Source organism: Heterocephalus glaber, unplaced genomic scaffold (assembly GCF_053883595.1).
Source record: "Heterocephalus glaber isolate CG9 unplaced genomic scaffold, H.glaber_assembly_v1.0 deba00001504, whole genome shotgun sequence".
NCBI classification, from domain to species: domain Eukaryota; kingdom Metazoa; phylum Chordata; class Mammalia; order Rodentia; family Bathyergidae; genus Heterocephalus; species Heterocephalus glaber.
The window spans coordinates 43,709,344-43,729,058 of NW_028258324.1; positions in this window are offsets into that span (position 1 = coordinate 43,709,344).

The window sequence follows — 19,715 nt, forward strand, 5'->3', positions numbered from 1 at the left end:
CTTTACTCTGGATCATTACTTTCTGTTCTGAGTCAGTTAGTACCTGTGCTCAGTCAGCCTCATTAGGCTTTAAACATCTTAGGTATTAACAACTTTTCCATATCATCTTCATCACAGACATATATAATTGGTTTCCAACCAATATTTATTAAACTGTGTAAATGAAGGCCTCATCCTAGGAAAATGCATGAAGTCACCACTTCTCTGTCTCATCACTGAAATATCATTGTGTTATCGGAATACATTAGCAATTCTTTGCTTCTTGGCTTAGTGAAAGGAACAAGTCAATTTGAAATACTATGTACATTTTTAATCCATTATTTCCCTATGGCAGGCCTTTCTGAGTTGTTCAAGAACCTAAGGAAAAACATCTAAACGAGGTAAAAGAATTCAGAAAGTTCTAACAGGATAGCTATTTCTACCCATAGTGCATTTAGTAGGTATTATTCTTGAAGCAAAGTTTACTATTTTAACATATTATAGAGATAAAATTTAAGCTGTTGGCTGCTATGCACTCATTCTTCTTAACTACTGACATTTTCTGAATGTTCTAAATTTATGAACTACAAGCAATACAAACCATTTAATATTCATATTTGTAACTTTATCTTTTAAATTTTAGGTTGGTCTGTTACTCTTTGTAATGAAAATATTTCTTTTCCTAACTATGGATAAAGGGTATAATTTTAGATTTGAAGTTCTATAGAATCGGGAAATCACAAATATAGGTCTTTGCTTATTTTCTCATGATAGATTTGATTTCTAAGATATTTTAATTGTAGTTACACTCATACCATTACACAAATATTACAGATCACCTCTTATATAATCTGCAAAAGTTACAAACTATCTAGAACATAGAAAATATCAAGGCAAAAGTTGAAGAATTTTGGTATGAGGCCTGCTTCACAGAACAGTTTAGGTACAATCTACAGACTCAAGTGCATACTTTTAGTTAGTATCATTATCAAATCAAATTTATTGCCAAAAGATATTTCATTTATAATGGAAATGTCTATTTCTTCTATATTTTCATAGAAATGATGGATCTGGAATGAATACTACTTGTTACAAGCAAATGGCTTCTTGGTTTAAAAAGTTAGGATGCAGAAATAAAGTAACACTAAAAGCTCATTCAACAATTAGAAGAGCCAGAGAATAAAGAATGAGGAAAACATGAGAATCAAAGAACCAAGAACAAAATACAGCAGGGAGAACAAGACAATCCCAAGAATACACAAGAGAAGACAAGTTGGTGATAGCCCAGATAGTGCTAGGATCACTAAATGAAGAAGAGTTTGAGAAGAATCATCAAGAAGGAGAAACATTGAAGTGATAGATTACCAAACAGATTTAGCTTTGTAAGAAACTAGAATAAGATAAGTACCAAACAAATGAAATAAAAAGCCAATTAATTAATTGTATAACAACCCCCACAAACTTCTTCATGAAAAGAAACATAGCATACAGTGAAAAATGAGTTATATGTTTTGGTGATGAAAACTTGTCAGCATAGAATTAATAATGAATAAGTTACAAGAATATTTCAAAGACAGAAGAAACATATATTTTTAAGGTGTTAAATCATAAAAGAGGTCAAAATCTAAACTCTAATTCCAAATTTGGATTCTTAAATAGCAGGAACAAGATGGAAAATATCTGATTGAAAAATTTAGAAACAACAATTATTTTTAAGAATGATAATGTCAATAAGGAAATAATAGTTTAAAAGATTTGAAAATAATTGTGGCTACTAGGCAAGGAATGAGCCTCAGTTTTCATTACATAAACCACTATTTGCATGTTAGAACTCTGAAGATGTTAATATAAAGTTTAAACACATACAAAAGAGCCTATGAAGCCTTACAGATTAGAGAAGCTTCAAGCTACCTCAGGAAAGTCACCTGAAAAAACCAGCCTGGATATATAATGGGGCAGTGCTTATCAAAGTAATCAGATAGGCCCAGCACAGTCAATTTATTTACATTCGAAGATCTCAGCGCCCATATATAGAGTTTATGATGTGCACATTCTAATCCTATAAACACTTAATCCACCAATAATATTTTAAACGGTTATCTGTCTGAACCACCATCCTTAGTGACAACAGAAAACCTCTCTTTATAAAAAAAAGCATCAGAAATGAGGAGTGGCATAGATATCAATCTGCAAAATCACTATTGTCAGGCAATGAATTAGAAGAATTGACCATACCTTCCTAATAAGTTAGCAATTATTATCCTCATTTTTCAGGTGGTGCAAGTTATGTTGAAATAAAGTAACTTATTTGCAGAAAGTCACAAAACTGCAAAAGCAGAGGATCAAATGGTTCAATTGGGATCTGGTACCAAATCTTACCCTGAAGAAATAATAGATCTTCTCATGTGAATCAGGAAGACTCTTTCACATGTGGGGTCTCTGGTGGTAAGCTGCTGTGCCTTATTTGGGGAATTTTACATGGTGTTTAGGTGCTTCACTGTTGTTGTTATTGTTTTCCCACAACAGTCTTAAAAATGTTATAAGGAAGAAATTATCTAAAGGTTCTTAAAGAGCAAGCTGAGAAGACCTGCCCAAGGTCTCATGGCTGTTCAGAGGTAGAATCAAAGTTAATGTGGCTATAATATAATCCAAATTTAGGCTGCTGGTGTTGGGGATATCATATCCAATCAGAGAAAATGGAATATTAGCCCTGAACTCTACAAAATATAACTTTCCCTATTAAAGCAGTGGTTTGAAAGCATTCTTCATGTTTGTAATTGTTATATTTGAAGAGTGCATTTATCCTATATTTGACATAAAGTCTGAATCTAGGCATTTTTTTAATGAAAATGAAATTAAATTCCACAAAAATATTTCTTATTTGTTAGGAACTTGAATATAAAGTATCTCAGTAGTCCTCTTAATAATTCTATGGGACAAGCACTTTCTAATGAATAAATAGAAGGGTTAAGTGAGTTCTCAACTAGGTCGTTAACCTAGGCCTTGGTTGCTACAGTTTAAAATACAAAGGTTTATTAATCTGTAATGTCAAAATTTAAATATAAATCTCAAATTGGGAATCAACAAAAAAGACAGGTACAATGTGAACAAGTTCAAATAATTGACATTTTTCTCACCAATTTAAAATACAAACCACCGGTCTAATAAAATAATCAATATACGACCAGTACTGGATTTTCTAATGCATGTCTTTATGCAATTTACAACAGAGTATTTACAATAGGCTAGGCATAATTCTAGTAAGTTTATTTCTATAGATTTAGAAGAAACTGAGTCACAACCGCAGAGAATTTAGATAACTTACCCAAGATCACTGCAGTGAGTACTGAAAGAATCAGATTTCAAACCAAAGTTCTTAAACAAAGCTTTTAACCATTACCTTCTACTACTCTTCTACATAGAAAATATGATAAGCACATTCTAATAAAATATTCTGTGTTGCTTTTCATAATTCTTTTTTTTTTTCTCCAGTATTAGATTCCCCTTACTTCAGCGTATTAGTGGTTCAGCTGAAAAAATCATCTTTCTAAAACTGAGATCTGGACACACAACTCAGTTGTACACAAATGGTCTTGTGGCTCAACCATAACTAGCTGCTTATATTTAAACAATTTTGTGTCTGACTCAATCTCCCCCTGGGTTGCCCCAGCCTTTTGAGAACTGGTGCTGCTCCTTGCTCTAGGACCAAATGCAGGTGGTTAGCAATTACAGACCTGGTGCACTGAGGAAATATTTGACTCTAATACTGGGCTGAGAATATTCCTACTCTGAAGCTTCCCTTTGATTATGTGACAAGGAAAGATATACAGCCCTTCTGTTTCCTCCACCAGGGCAGAAGTCTGCTATTCATACAAAGTTTCAATTCACAATCTTGATTTTTCAATAAAGTGAGATGGTCTCTCAAAATTACTCAGACTCATCCCATGCAAGCAGTTGCTGATGTCTTCCTGTTCTTCATATTCAAGAAAAGGTGTGTGTGTGTGTGTGTGTGTGTGTGTGTGTGTTTCTATTAGAGAACAGGTGCAGCAACTGTGCAGTACTTACCACATTCTTAGGACACCACTGAGACTTTATCTGTTGTATGCCATCACAACAACCCAGTTAAGTAGGCATAACCAACATTTGCTGAATGAAAATAAGTAAAGCTCTGAGTTTTTAGGATAACAAAGAGAACACAAAAGAGACTCAGGCCAAAGAATTAATGTTGATGGTCTTTATGGTCTTTATATGTATTCTTTACTGATAACTAAAAGTATCAGATGATAATATTAGCAACCAATAGTCTCTTTAAGCCATGCCTTCATCTCAAACAAACACTCTTATCATAAAATCTAATAATGTTATATTAAAGCAGCAATAGAACACCAAACAGAATGCATCAAATATGCTGGGGTAACCATCTATATGCTAGAAAAGCTTGAGGTTGCCATTAATAATTGACAGAGCAAGTAACTTCAGTGTTTAATAATTTAATTTAGAGTGCATTTATGTTTTCAGGTTTTTCTATTTTGTCACACAGTACTGTACTCCTTTAAAGTTTGCATTAAGACTATTTCTGGGCACAGGATAGGCATGGGGTTTTTCAAAATGTGCAAGGGAAAGAACTCCCTGCCTGTTATTTAAACCCTGTTACAAAGCATCTGTCATTTTATTTGATGCTACACTGCAGTGTATCTCATAGAACAACCTTTTTTAAAATCTTCAATTTCTTTGGTCAGAGATTAGAGAATTTGATGTCATACATAGACAATAAAATCCTTTTTATCTCAGTGGTATTTCATTATACTTTGTGACTTAGAAACAAAATGAGCTTAAAGTCACGCCAAAACACATCTTTAAGATCACTATGATAATGCTAATATGCCCTTTAAAATTGAGACCATCTGGGAAATTGAAAGGGTGACAAGTGGAACGAACTTGCATCAAACTGGCATGACACCAGACACTTCCATGGCCTAAGTGACAGCTGCAGCATCTGGAGAGAGCTTGATAAGAAAATCCTGTTATAATACTGCACTGGTTTTCCTTAAATTACATCTTACATGATTTCATAGGTGCCATATTTTATTTTAGAACAAAATGCATTTCTTTTTGAAACTGAAATACTCTTGTCCTTAAGCAAATATGAAAGAAGTGGTATTTGGCTGTCCTTTGGCAAAGGGAAAATCCATGTATATTTAATTAGCCCTTTTACCTGAGGGATTTCCTATTATGAGAACAGAATGTGAGACTATAACTTTGAGTAGTAACATAAATGCTATCAGAGCATTCAGAGCAAAGAATTCAATGAAAGAGCCGCTGTCTGTGGCAGGTGTTACAACGCACTTGTTCTGGGTGACAAGTGGATAAAGTAGAACCAGGTCTCAGTTTCACTTCCCATTGAGTATTATCTTTGAACCAAAAGTCAGTGGGGCAACTAACTATGTGTTCTGGCTTATTGACTAGGTTAAGGAGCCAACTTCCCTAACAGCTTAGCTCCATTGCAATAGGTAAAACTCTAAGCTAAAAGTGCTTTCCAACCACTTAGGCCCACAGCTTCAGGCTGTGGGTCTATACTGAAGGAAATGGCCCTTTTTACCAAAATATTTTCCACTCAGGAACAAAATTGACAAAAGGTCTCCTCTCTATTCTTCATTCATTCCATATATATTTATTATATAGCCTCACTGTGACAGGTACTGTGTTGCTACAATTTGGGTTTCTGAAATGTAATATTGGTATGGGTTCTACCTCTGTGAAGAGACAAGAAAAAAGACATCTATATATTTAAATAATTGCAATAAGAATCCCTAGAATATATTCAAAGACTTGCTACCATCACACTTGCTGGCTTTCCTACCATGTCGAAGATACATATTTTTATTCTTGAAAAATTTTACTCTCCCTTTTCCTTATTATAAGGAAGATGCTTTCTTGAAAGTGTGCAAGCAGCTGTGACCTGTGACTGTTTTGAATTTTGACTGTTCTACTGGAAACATTAATACTTGATCAGTTGCTTCAATAAAAGAGTCCAAACTCAGAAATTAGGAAATATGCAACCTGAAAAGGAAATGAAAAAGAGACCAGAAGACTCCTAGCTAGTAATAATACATATTTTACATGGTTTTAAAAATCACAAACCTAAGTCATGAGAGCAAAGTAGTATTGTTTGGAATACACAAATTTATTATTTTAGCATTTTTAGGTCATTTCTAAAGCAAAGCATAGTATACAAAAAAAAAAATCAATGAATACAGAGTTAAGATGTTATCATTGTACTCTTAGAGATGATAACCAAGGAAAATAATGTCATAAAAAAGAACACTGAAAATACATTGTTGGAGGTGGCATATCTGATATTGGCCAAATTTATTAGTCATAGTCAACAGATCACTCGAAAACCAGTACAATAATCTCAAATACACATAGTTATAACACTTACTAATACCAATATCATAGACATACTATTTGCCAGAGAATCATAATTGTAGACAATGGTCATTTTATATTTATCATAATGTGGTAATGAAGACCCTAGAAAAAATTGGCTTCAAAATACTTTCCTCTGTTCCACTCCTTTCTCCTCTCAACTTTCTTGACAAAACTTAAACCAAGATATAAACATGAGTCTCCTTGTTACCCACCTTCTCTTTCAAAGAGGTTTAATGATGCTTGACAAAATAACTAGTTTTGATTCAACAGTATATCAAACCATCTGAAGCAGTTTAAGAAGTAAAATTTTTCTCTAAGCTGATTCCTTCCACCACCCCCTAAGGAGGGTTCTCTACATTATAGTTTTACTTACAAAAGATAGGAGACATTTACTAAACACTTTGCTCACAGACTTAATATTTAAACCTATTTTACTGACTTTTATAAAGTATTCATCACCTACTGTAGGAATCTATTCATTTTAGTATGTCACAAATATATAGCAATGAGATATTTTTCTTTTTACTAAAACTTTCTGTTTCTACCCTGTGGTTTTGAAAAATAGAAGAGAAATAAGAAACTTTTTGCCACTCCAATTGTTATAAATTTCTGACTGTAGGTTTTGCTTCTGATTTTAATTAAGGTGCCTTACATTCTTATATTTTGTCAACTAGCATAGACATCTTGACTCTCTGCCACTAGGGGATCATAATGCACTCCAGTGCTTGCATTAAAATGCATGCCGAGAAAATGAAATTTGTGGCATCTGATGCTTTCCTTTGCTATCACTATTCCTTTTTTTTTTCCTTCCTTGGTTATTTTTTATTATAGAGTCATCTTGTTATACCACCAGTGGAACTGCTACCTTGTGACAGCAAAGGGAATACTGTGAGATAATGAATACTGGCTAAGAATGAAAAAAAAAATCAACTGAGTTGGGGATATTATCCATACCCTATTCTGTGACCTGATCCCATCCATTCTTTTGTCCTGAGCCAATTACACCCTGCCTGAGCTTATGACCAACTTCCTCTCTTGACCAAGCTCAATGCATATTACATGACTCCAACCAATTTTAGCTAGTTGTGTCCCCAGGCAGATTCACATATTATTTGTTTCTTTGGATGAATAGCCATTCAGCATCCATTATCCAGTGCTTTAGTAGTGCCTCAGGACAGGATTCATATCCAGAAATAAGTAAGGACATCCCACACACCATCAGCTGTTTATTCACTACATGATTACAACATTACATGCTCCAATCTTCTATGCCAATTCCAAAATAGTTTAGTCATCTTGATGGAGAAAAACCTTCACTAGTTTGATGAAAGAGCCACAGATATATAGATAGATAGATAGATAGAAATATATATAATTACCAGAGGAGCAGACATTGTTTATTGTCTAATTTACAGCCATTCTGAATTCACTCCAACAAATCCAAATTTTCTTCTATTACCCATTAGCTATGACCTTAGTCAAATTCAGGGACTCCTAAAATCCAGGCAAAAAAATGGTTTTGACAGCTATAGTGCTTTCCTTTGCCTTAATTGTGAATAGTTGAGCCACAAACATGCGACCGAGTTCTTGTTAATGGAAACTAAAGCATCTGCTGTAGGGTTTGTAAGAAAAAGTTCCTGGTTAAGAAAAATGGATAGAAGGGTATGCTTTTCTCCTTAAATGTATGCCATCAAGACTACAAGTGACACCTAGGAGTGCTCCAAAGCCAGTCTGGAAATTGGAAATACTTTAAGAATCATGATTCTTTCTATAGACCCTACGATAGTCCTCTTCATGTTTTGGACGAACATCATAATATGAAAAGTTATTTAAATGACAAGGAGTAGTTTCATGTATAATGTTAGTAAAGATAACTGGATATAAAATTAGGTACTCTTGTAGAAACAAAAGAAGCACACCAAAATGTAAAATCAATATAAGAATTCATTGTCTATCTATCATATTAAAGTACCACTAACTGAGAGGTTTAAACAGCAGAAATTTCTTGTCTCCTAGTTCTGGAAATTGGAAGTGCAAAATCAAGACTGGCTTTTTTTCTGAGACCTGAAGGAAAAAGTTTGTTTCAAGCCTTTTCTTCTTCAAAACAGGGTATCATTGTGTTCAGATTTTCCCTATTTTCCTTCTATGCATGTCTGTCTCCAAATCCCAGCTTTGTAAGGATACAGTAATGAGCTTAAGATCAACCCTTCTGACTTCATTTTATCCTGATTATCACAAAATAATAGGGAATGTTTAAATGTAAAAAATAAAGAAACTTATTACAGTAAAGACACATTTTCATTAGTCCCTTTCAAAATACTCTCATTTCAAACACATTTATTTCATCACACTTACCACCTTCTGAAGCTATTCTAGAAGTCCTATTTTTATGTCTTTAGTTGAGTTTTCAGAAATACCTCTACATTTTGAATGATTGAAAAATTTAGCTCTTATGGTAATTTTGACTTCAGGGAAATCCAGACATCACATGATGCCAGGTCTGGTGAATAGAGCAGATGACAGTCATGATGCTTTCATTTGATAAAAATTGCTGAACCAGAGCAATGTGTAACACAGATTATTGTGATAGAATATGAAACTTTTTGCCCATTTCTCAGGCTGTTTTATTTTTTAGTTTGTCTTAATTTTTAATTAAGTTTATAGTTGTATTTTAGATATACATAATGATCACATTCATCATAGGTAATTTGTACCTGTACATAATATATCTGATTTTTTTTTTCGTAATTCCCCTGCCCTTCCTTCAACCCTTCTTCCCCATCCTTATTTACAAAAGTTTTGTTTCTATTTTACCCTTCTTTTCTCATTTTTTTTTCCTTTTCTTCCTTTCCCTCTTCTCCCCCAGTTCTCATTCCTATATGAACAATTTTTAGCTATTTCACAGCATCTATTTTGGTCCTTATTTACTTTAAGTTTCTCTAACCAGAGAAACATGTGATATTTACAAATATGTGTCCAATTTATTTTACTTAAGAGTATGGTCTCAAGGTGCATCTCTTGACCTAGAAATGTCTCAAGTCTATCATTTTTTATGGCTGAGTAGTACTCCTTAGCATTAAAAAAAAAAAACACATAACATAACTCACAGAATTAAAGAAAACCATTCTTAAAATTCATTTGGAACCAGAAGAGATCTAGAATAGCAAAAAAATATTATGAACAACAAAGACAAGGCAGGGGGCATCACAATCGCTGACTTGAAACTATACTGCAAAGCGTGGTATTAGAAAAAACAGAACTGAGGATCAAAGGAACAGAACAGAAGATGCAGAAGCTACTCCAAACAAACTCAGACACCTTATCTCCAAAAAAGGAACCAAACAAACTCACTGGAAGAAAACTAGTCTCTGATAAATGGTGCTGGAAAAATTGGTTTTCTACATGCCAAAGACTAAAACTAAACCCATGTCTTTCACCATGCACTAAACTAAAATCAAAATGGACCAAAGATCTAAATATTAAAATAGAAACATTAAATCTGCTAGAAGAGAGAACAGATAGAACTCTTGAAGATGTAGATGTAGGCAAAGACTTTATGAACAAAACCCCTATTGCATGGGAAATATTGCAAGGAATAAACACCTGGGATCTCGTCTTATTAAAAAGTTTTTGAACAGCAAAAGAAATTATCAACAGAGCAAAGAGACAACCAACAGAATGGGAAAAAAAATCTCAGCTCTTCCTCAGACAAAGGACTACTATCTAAAATATATGAAGAACACAAAAAAATCATATCCCCATATTTAAAGACTCAATCCCAAAATGACCATCAGAAATGAATACACACTTCTCAGATGAAGAATTAAAAATAGCAAATAAAATGAAAAAAAATGTTCAACCTCAGGGCCGGGGATTTAGCTTAGTGGTTCCACTGCCTGTCTTGCAAGCGCAAGATCCCGAGTTTGATCCCTGATACCAAAAAAAAAAAAATGTTCAACATCATTGGTCATTTAAGAGATGCAGATTAAAACAACACTCATTCCACAAGAATGGCTATTGCCAAGAAATCAAGCAATAACAAATTCTCACAGGGCTGTGGGGAAGAAGGAATCCTCCACCATTGTTGGGAGTATAGACTGGACCAACCACTGTGGAAATCAGTATGGAGATTTCTCAAAAGAGCTAAAACTAGAGGTTCCACTTGACCCAGCCATTCCCCTTCTTGGTATCTTTCAAAAAGAATTAAAAGCATCATGCCACAACATTATATGCACACCCATGTTTATACCAGCACAGTTTGTAATAGCTAAATCTTGGAAACATCTTAGGTTGTTTTCTACACACAATGTATCTCAAATATTTCAAAGAACCCTTATGATATCCACTGTAAGGGTTCCGAAGTCCAAATTCAGCTCACACAATTATGTCAAGTTCAAAACATGCAATCAACATCACCTTGATTTTGGATCTTTATTGAAGCATTTCTTTTTGTACAAATTATTCCATAATTTCCATTAAGAACTCTAAACTTTGGTCTTTGGATCATAAGCATTCAGCTCCCATGATAATATTTCTTAAAAAGCTGGATCCGAGCAGCAAGATCACACAATTAAAATAAAAAGTGTTGCATGTGATCCATGATTTATCACACACTTTAAAACACACCTCTCAATTGTAGCTCACAACTGACTGCACCAAACAAGCTAAAATTTGTCAAACACTGTTACTAAGGTTCAACATGCCACATCTCATATTGAAGTTTCCTCCCTTCTGGTTGAATGGCCCTCAATAATGTGTGTTTTTATAAAAACATATCTTTCAAAGGCCTTATTTCTAAATTAGTTTACATTATAATTTATAAGTGTTTAGGATATCACCGTATGAACTTTGAGGTTGGTAGGGGACATGATTTTACCCATACAATGGGTAAACTATATTAAAAAAATTTTTTCTTTATGTATTTTCATAATGTCCAAATTTTATAGCTTTCATATTAGAAAAAATTATTATGAAAATATAGAGTTGAACAATGTTCAAAATTATAGATTGAATAAAATAATGGTGATGAGATGTTGAACTGATCATTATAACATAGGAATCTTTATAAGAAACTTGGAAAATAAATTATGGTGCCTGGGCAGAATCTGTATCAGGCAGATCAAATTGTATTTGGATCAGCTAATTTCTTAGGGAATTTCTTAAGGAATTTCTACTCAAAGAACCTTGACACATAACAGGAAGAGTCATAACTGTCATTTACTCTTTCCAAAACATCTGTCTTCACAATATTGATCCATATTTTCAGATTCACATACAAAATTACATGTACTCACCCATTCCCAAACCAAGTGCATCCCACACATTCTAAGTAATAGACTCAAACTCTTATTAAAAGACAAACATGCATTTAGAAATTCATTTTAGTTTTAGTAATTTTTTAGAGCTTACAAGCACACATTCTCATAGTATTTTATTACTTTGGAGCTATGCAATAATAATAACTACTATGAAGTAGTTATAGTTAACAATAATGTGTTGTATATTTCAAAATATCAAGAAGTGTCTTTGGATCCTTGTCTTAAAGAAAAAGATAAATGTATGAGGTGATGTATATGCTATTTACCCCATTTGATCTTTACATAACCTATGTATGTATCAAAATGCCCCAAACTATGTATAATTATTGTATGTCAATTAATATTTAATGGCAATGTCTGAAATTATTTCCATTTTCCTACTCACACTCAATTTTTAATTAATAACTCACATGTGCACACACACTTTGGAATACATCTGTTCATGACTTGTTGAATAGAGCAACTTATGAATATATTCAAGGCAATAGTTCAATTGTTAGGGGGAATGATTAAGCTTTGCTTTATTCCATTTGCACAAATTTAATCCCTACATCTCTATTTGACCACGTAGAATCTTAGAGAAACAAATATGATCCAAGAGCATAAGCCATTTGGTCAGCACAAATATAATCTCTAGGAAAAATTAAATACACACACATTCTGAGAGCAAATACATAAAGTTTTGACTTTAATGCCAGGACCACTAAAAAAAACATTTTGGACAATATTTCAAAGGATGTTACAGGAACATGTCAACTATCAAAATCAAAACACTTGTCACTAAAATTTCACAAAACAAATCAGAGCTGCCAAAATCTTCTAGAAATTTCATCCACTTCAAGGACAAATATAATCTTTGCATTGCTTCTTACTTAGCTTCACAACGAAAATATAAATGGAAACTATGATAATAAAGTTTGATTCTTCTAAAGGCTTAATTGCCCAATATTATGATTTTCTGCATATTATCATATATTTTAGCTGACACTAACAGCAGTTTACTTCAAATTGATATTCATAATACAAAGCAGCAGTTATAGTTGCAGATGTCATCCATTAAATCCTATCCTGACAATGTTAAGTTTATTTGTTTGCTGTTTTGGAGATGGTGTATGCTTGTTACGTTGTTTTACAAATATCATAAAAGAAATGTATAGTATCCATAGAAATTTGGCAATTTAAAGGTTGAGTTGACTCTTCTATAGGGTTTCATTTATTTATAAAATCAGAAAATGCTACTGTCTTCGGATTGTGAAGTTTCCTGACAAATTCATATTGAATTGGTGTAACTTTTTTTCTATTGGAGGCCTTAAGTAGCTGCTATGGGTAAAGTACATCTTAGAAGTCTCCATGAATTAATATATACAGGCCATGTCCACATTTCAGCAAAATCACAATCTAACAGAGGCAAGAAGACAAAAGAAATGTGTCATCAGATAATATAATTATGCTATTACTGCAGCAAAATTGTAATGGATTGATACAAAAGAGAACACTTTTCTGAGCAGTGTGGTTGAGGAAATCTTCAAGTTGAAAGTGCTTGGACTTACAGGAGGGGCAGGGATTTCATGGGACCCCATGAATACATGGCACCTCCAAAAATATAGAATCTTTTTAGCCAATTCATAACAAGAATAAACTACAAGAATGTTTGACATGAAGCCAGAATTATACCTGTACTAGCAAGTAATGAGGGAGGCTTAAACATTATGAGGACCCAAATCATATCTCAGGAGGAGAGAAACTAAAAGACCTACACATGGCTGAAGAAAAGGGAGGGAAATATGTGTTACCACAAGTATCCTTCATTCTAATATTTGGCTCTTTGCCTCCTAGTTTTCAACTAGAAGTGGACTTGGTAGCAGGAATTACTGAAACAGAATCAACACACACACACACACACACACACACACACACACACACATTCTTCCCAAGATATCCTCCTTGGAAACACAAAGATTTATAAAACTTAAAAAGTTGTCATTTCTTTCTTCTCTCATGAAAATACTATATTATGAAATAATATTTTAAATGTTATTGGTCATCTTGGTAAAAATGATATCAGTCTTTTAAAAAAATATTAAATTTGGTTTAGATTTTAAATAAGAAATGATGATTGAAACAATATAAATAGAAACAACAAAACACTTTGAATTTTAGAAAGTGTTCTGTCTAATCTTTAAGATTCAAAATTAAAATATTTTTAGCAGATTAATTACAGTGTTTTGCATACACACACATGGTATCTCAGGCATGACTGAAATATTTGGTGAACATATAGATAAAAACTTTACTATAGTAAAAGACACATTGCCATTTATCACTCTCAAAATACTCCCCCATTCTTCAAACACACTTATACTAGCCCATCATTTTTACTATTTTCTTAATGAATTCTGAAAATCTTCTTTTGTGTCTTTATGAGTTGTGATTAAAATATCATATCAATACAAATCATATATATTATATATACAATATATATAATATATATATAATTAATGTGGCTGCTCAGTGTCTTTCAAAGGAAAGTGGAAAGGTTGGCTCTTGAAAGCATTATGGCATATCCCCATCCACCTTATTCACCAGACCCTCCTCCTTTATGTAATTCACTGTCTGGAACAATGGAACCCTCATTCAGACTCTTATCTAAAGTCAAACTGACCCTGAGACAGGTTTTAAATCAATTCAGAACATAGAGGAAGCCAAGGAAGCGTAACTAAAGGAGTTCCAGAACTTTCTCAGAATGTAGCAGGAACATGGAATAAATATATTTGAAAAGTTGGAGAGCACTTTGAGGGAGAATAGTGGCAATGTGTCTGTTACTATAATAACTTTTTAAATATAAATTTCACCATGTCTTTCGATCACATCTCATGTCTTTTACTATTAATTAGCCTTTTTTCCTACTAATTAGCCTCTAACAGTTGAGTATAGCTTGATAAATTCTTCACAAGCAGGGCCAGGGATTTAGGTCAGTGGTTCTGCTGCCTGCCTCACAAGTGCAAGGTCCTGAATTCCATCCCTGGTACAAGAGAAAAAAATCTTTCATCTCCACAATAAGCAAGTATTTAGTTATAAATTTCTTTTTTTTAAGAGAAGAAAAAATTTTTTGGAGGAAAGAAAGCTTCTGCCTAAGAGATACAGAAGGAGGGCCCGAAAGTGGGTTGCCCACCCACCCACCCCACTCTTCAAGGATGTTTTGTATAGCAAAGCCATGTGGTGGGGCGGTACAAAGTGGGACAAAACTATAAGACCTGATGGAAATTTACAAGATGGGCATGAGGTGCGACAAAACCATGAACAACCAATAAGATTACAAGTACAGTCACCCAGGTAATATTGATTAAATGGGGATCAAATGGGAAAACAAGTCACATATAAGGAATTTTCCATTTAGAATATCAATCACTGTTATCTATCTCTAGGGGAAGTAGTACTTCTTTTCCTTTTTATAATGCTAACCAGTGAATGTGCCTGAATTGTTCTCCACATTGGCTCCTTGCTGTCTTGCCTCCTGGAGGGCTGGCACCCTTAAGGGAGGCCCTGTCTAACTGCCTACAAGATATCTAATTAACTTACCTATCTGCAATATTCCCCTTTCTGAAGAAGTACCCCTAACTGCTGTGAGGGGGCAAAGGGCAAAGACAGTTCTGGCTACTTCCAGCTGAAGAGGGACAGAGTTGTGATCAGTAGTCAGAGTTACTCTACAGAGGGTCTATCTAAAGGCCTTTGATAGGTGCCAGGCATTGTCATCTTGGGTAGCCATACAGCTTTGAGTCTGGAGGAGACAAAAGCCAAAGAAACAGTTAAGCATACATGGGCTAAATAATAAGGTCAGCAGGACTGCTATGAATATAGCTAACAAAGCTTTCCACTGGGAGGAACTAGTAATAACCTCCAAAAAGAGGATAAGGAGAAGGTCCAGGGGACTTCAGAATCCAACATAGAAGTTATATTGTATACTTTAGCAGTTATGAGCTATTTACAAGGTTGATCTGGTGGATCCCAATAAAAGAAGTCTAGCACATTTGTCATTGGTTCCATTTGTATGACTGTTTGGAGTTTGGCAGTCTCTAGGCATGAATAAACAAAACTTTTAAGAAATTAGAGCATGCATAATCTAAGCATGAAGACACTAGAATGAAAGGGCAGGTTGGAAAGAAAGTCACACTTAGAAATTGAAATAGTGATTATAACCTGATGGGGCTTAGGTTCTTTCATTGATAAAGGTTATGTATAAGTCTGATACTTTAAGAAGAGACAATTTGACACTTAAGAAATTTAAAATTCTAGCTGAGCTTTTATAGATTTTACCATAGCTTTTTCCTAATGATCCATAACTGTGGTCAGCTACTGGTACAGCTAGAAACTGCTAGAAGGGGTCAGTGACTGGAGCCCTTTTTTATATCTAGCTTTATACTATGGCATTATTTTATACCTCTTTTTGTTATTCTTTTCTGCTAGGTGTTTAAGACCAAGTTAAAATGAGACTTGTGTCAATCAGTATGAACCTCTTGCTATCTATCAAAGTCAGTTAAGTCTCCTCAGGCATTACTTTGCAACCATGCATAGAGCCTTTCAGCTCCTCTGTCAATGTCAGCCATCAGGATGGCTCAGGACCTTGCTTGACCATGTTGCTTTCAGTGAAAGCATGGGAGATTTTTCTCTCTTTGTGACCCTCCTTTGGCACATGGTACATTTCTCCTCTGGTGCCCAGCAATCTCCCTGTTCAGGAAGTTGAGTGACTTGCTAAAGATGTAGGATCCTGTAGGAAATGTTCCTTTGTGTCCTGGATCTTTGTTGACTTTGAGGGGCCAGGACCAAAATATTGGCTGTCCTCATAGCCCAGTTACCTTTCTAGTTTTGGTCCTTAAACTTTGCTTGTTGAACACTCAGAAGATCAGTGATATAAGTATTTCAGCAGGAGCAGTGAGCTTAACTATTATAATTTCATCTGGACATTAAGCACTTTTGAAATATATTTTATCAACCATGGTCATTTTAGCAGTTGAATCCCTGCAGAATATTAACAGACAACAGTTATACATTATATAGAAAAACTTAAGATCAAGAGCCACAGTATTTTAGCATGACAATCATGATGACATTTTCTTTGTAATACTTACATGTCCATCTTAGTATGAAATAGTCTTTCAGTCAAACATCTCCATCTGATCACAAGAAATTAAATGACATACAGAAAACTCTTATTTGTTATTCTTTAGTAGAATGACATCTAAAGAGAACATACATATTGGCCTATAAATGTACCTTAGGAATTTATAATGTCTAGCCTCTAATTTTAGTGTGTGACATTGTTTCAGTTTGGTGACTGAACATCCCTAAGTGTGGTGACACATATAACATATCTATCACATAAGTTCTTAAGAAAAAATTATTATTTGATTGGTTATTTCATGTTACCTTGATATGTAACTCTTCTCACAAGTAGCTAAAGCACAAGAGAAAGGAAGATACTTGAGTCAAAAAAAGATCATGACCATAAACAATATCTTAGAAGATCTGTACACTCAGAAGGCATGAATGATATTTAGTACACCATAAAATAACAATGAGTATCAGTTACATGAAGCCCCTTGTCATTTAATTTTGTTTTGTTCCAAAAACATTTTAAATAAAATCTTATTATTTTCCCACAGAAAACTTAGCCATTTGACCATGACCAAAGTATACATATCACAATAATGTGTTTAGTGATGTATTTCCCATGAGGCTATGGAAATTATTAGGGTCCCTTTTGTGAACAAAGGCTGGAATAAATTTTTTTCCAGGCAGCCACTCCTTTATTTGCAAAGGGGAGTCCTGTCCAGTAGTTTTCCTAAACCCAAGAGACTTTATTTAATTATCTGAACAAATCTTTAGATGACCTATGAGAGCCAGATCATAAAAATTAACATATTATTTTTGACCAATGAAAGATTCCTGAGTTATTATATATAGATGGCAATATGTACTGTATTCGTAAAACCAGTTGACATTATTTGGATAATCTGGCAACCTGGTGAAACAATGTCTTTAATTATATTGATCTATAAGCCAATTTGAGTTACAGGCAAACATCTTTAAAAATCCAAAATACCAAAAGAAAAAATCTCAAACATAACAGCTGTATGTGTTGTAACAAATTGAACAGACAGACACACATACACACATAAGACACCTTGTTTACAAACCAGAGTGCACTCAGATGTATTTAGCCAAGTTGAAATAACTTTTATAATTTTTAGGTTTATAATTATAAAAAAGAGTAGTCATAACTTTGTAGATCAATTAACAGAGATCTCTTGTAATAAGAACCAAAAGAAATTAAAATCTTCTACACCTGTGAAAGCAGAAACAGTTTTAAGATGGCCCCTAAGATGACAGTTTATCTGACTGGAATACCCAGCTATACAGTATTCTCATTGTTGCTTTGATAACCATAGTTGTTTGATAGCCATATGTAATTGTTCCCTCTAAAGGGACAGATCATTAAAGGTAATTTGAACTATCTCCAGTGGGGGTCTGCTCAGGCCACGTTTGCATGTAGAAGAGATTAGGTGACACTCTTTGGAGCTAAATGTGAGGGAAAAAGGCCTGCCAAGGCTTCCAACCTGCTGTGCTGCAGAAGCCTACCTATGACAGTTTTTCCCATTTTGAAAAAAAACAAAGGGAGAGAAAGCATCCCTGTCTATCCCTCTTGTTCTGTGCCCGATCTAAGGTGCCCCTTAGACTGTATCTCATCCAGTGCCAGTGGTGGCTGACTAGAGGTGCGAGGAAGAGCTGGGTTAGCTGTCCTTACCATTCTCTAATTTTGCCTGAGGGCTGAAAGACAGATCAATCTGAACTCAAACTTTTACATTTATTTCTCAAGAGTTTCAGGATTAAACCCAGACCAATTTTCTATATGCTCCAGAGATAAGTGAAGGTCAGCTTTATTCTGGAAGGAATTCAGGGAGGGGAAACTCACCATTCTGGAAGCTTTGTTTTAAAATCCAGCAGCCACAGAAGAGGGAAGAGCCTTGCATGAAACTGCATTATTTCTCAGGGGCAGGGCAGTGGAGAAGGGACAGAAGAGTGCCTTTAAGTATGGTACAAGAACTAAATCTTAACCATATCAGGTGTAGAAGGACAATTAAGATCAGGAGCTTTTCCAGAGTGGATCTGTGATCCTTAGCAAAACATGTCACTAGGGACAAAAGACATGATTGACTCCAACTGAATTGCCAAGCACAAAATCAAACCAATAATCAAAGAACCTGAATGGCTCCTTTTTGCCTCTTGAAAGAGAATGAAAGTGTTCTAACTGTATTGTTTAGGGCTTACCCTTTTAATGAATTACTCTGAATCTATAATATCTAATTTGTGATTTAAATACCCTACAGGCTGTTGAGCAGGTCCCTGATCTTGTAGAAACACTCCCAAAGCCATGTCTCACCTTTTATTAACATACAAACTGAAATGGTGTCCTGTAGTTAGGCACTTAGAAGTGCTTGTCTGAAGTTCTGGAATGCAGTCTGGTCTGGGAACCAGGTTCCCAGGTTAAAATATGGGTATCTGTCTTTTTGGTTTCTCTATAAGCTGATAGAGGGGTCATGCAATCTCACTATATCCTGCTACCTGAAGGTCACAAAAGCCTGTAATTTCTAGGTATGTCTGAGCTGTTTTAGAGTCTTGGATTGTGGAAAGGAAAGAATTGGTTTAATTCTTTCTTTCCCCAGTCTTTGGGTTCCCTTAGATATAATAAGGCCTAAATATTTTACCTCAAGTCTGCAAAATTTTGCCTTAGATCTAGAAACATTATAACCCCTGTCTGTTAGAAAATTTAGCCAAGCAGATGTCTTGGCTAGAAAGCTCTTCTGAGGGGACACATAACATCATACTTTCTACATATTGCAAGACTGTGACTTGGGGAAAAAGCTATAGTATTTTCTTTTATTAAACCAGGATCTAGGGATATCATCATTTTTTTTCTGGTAAAGTTAA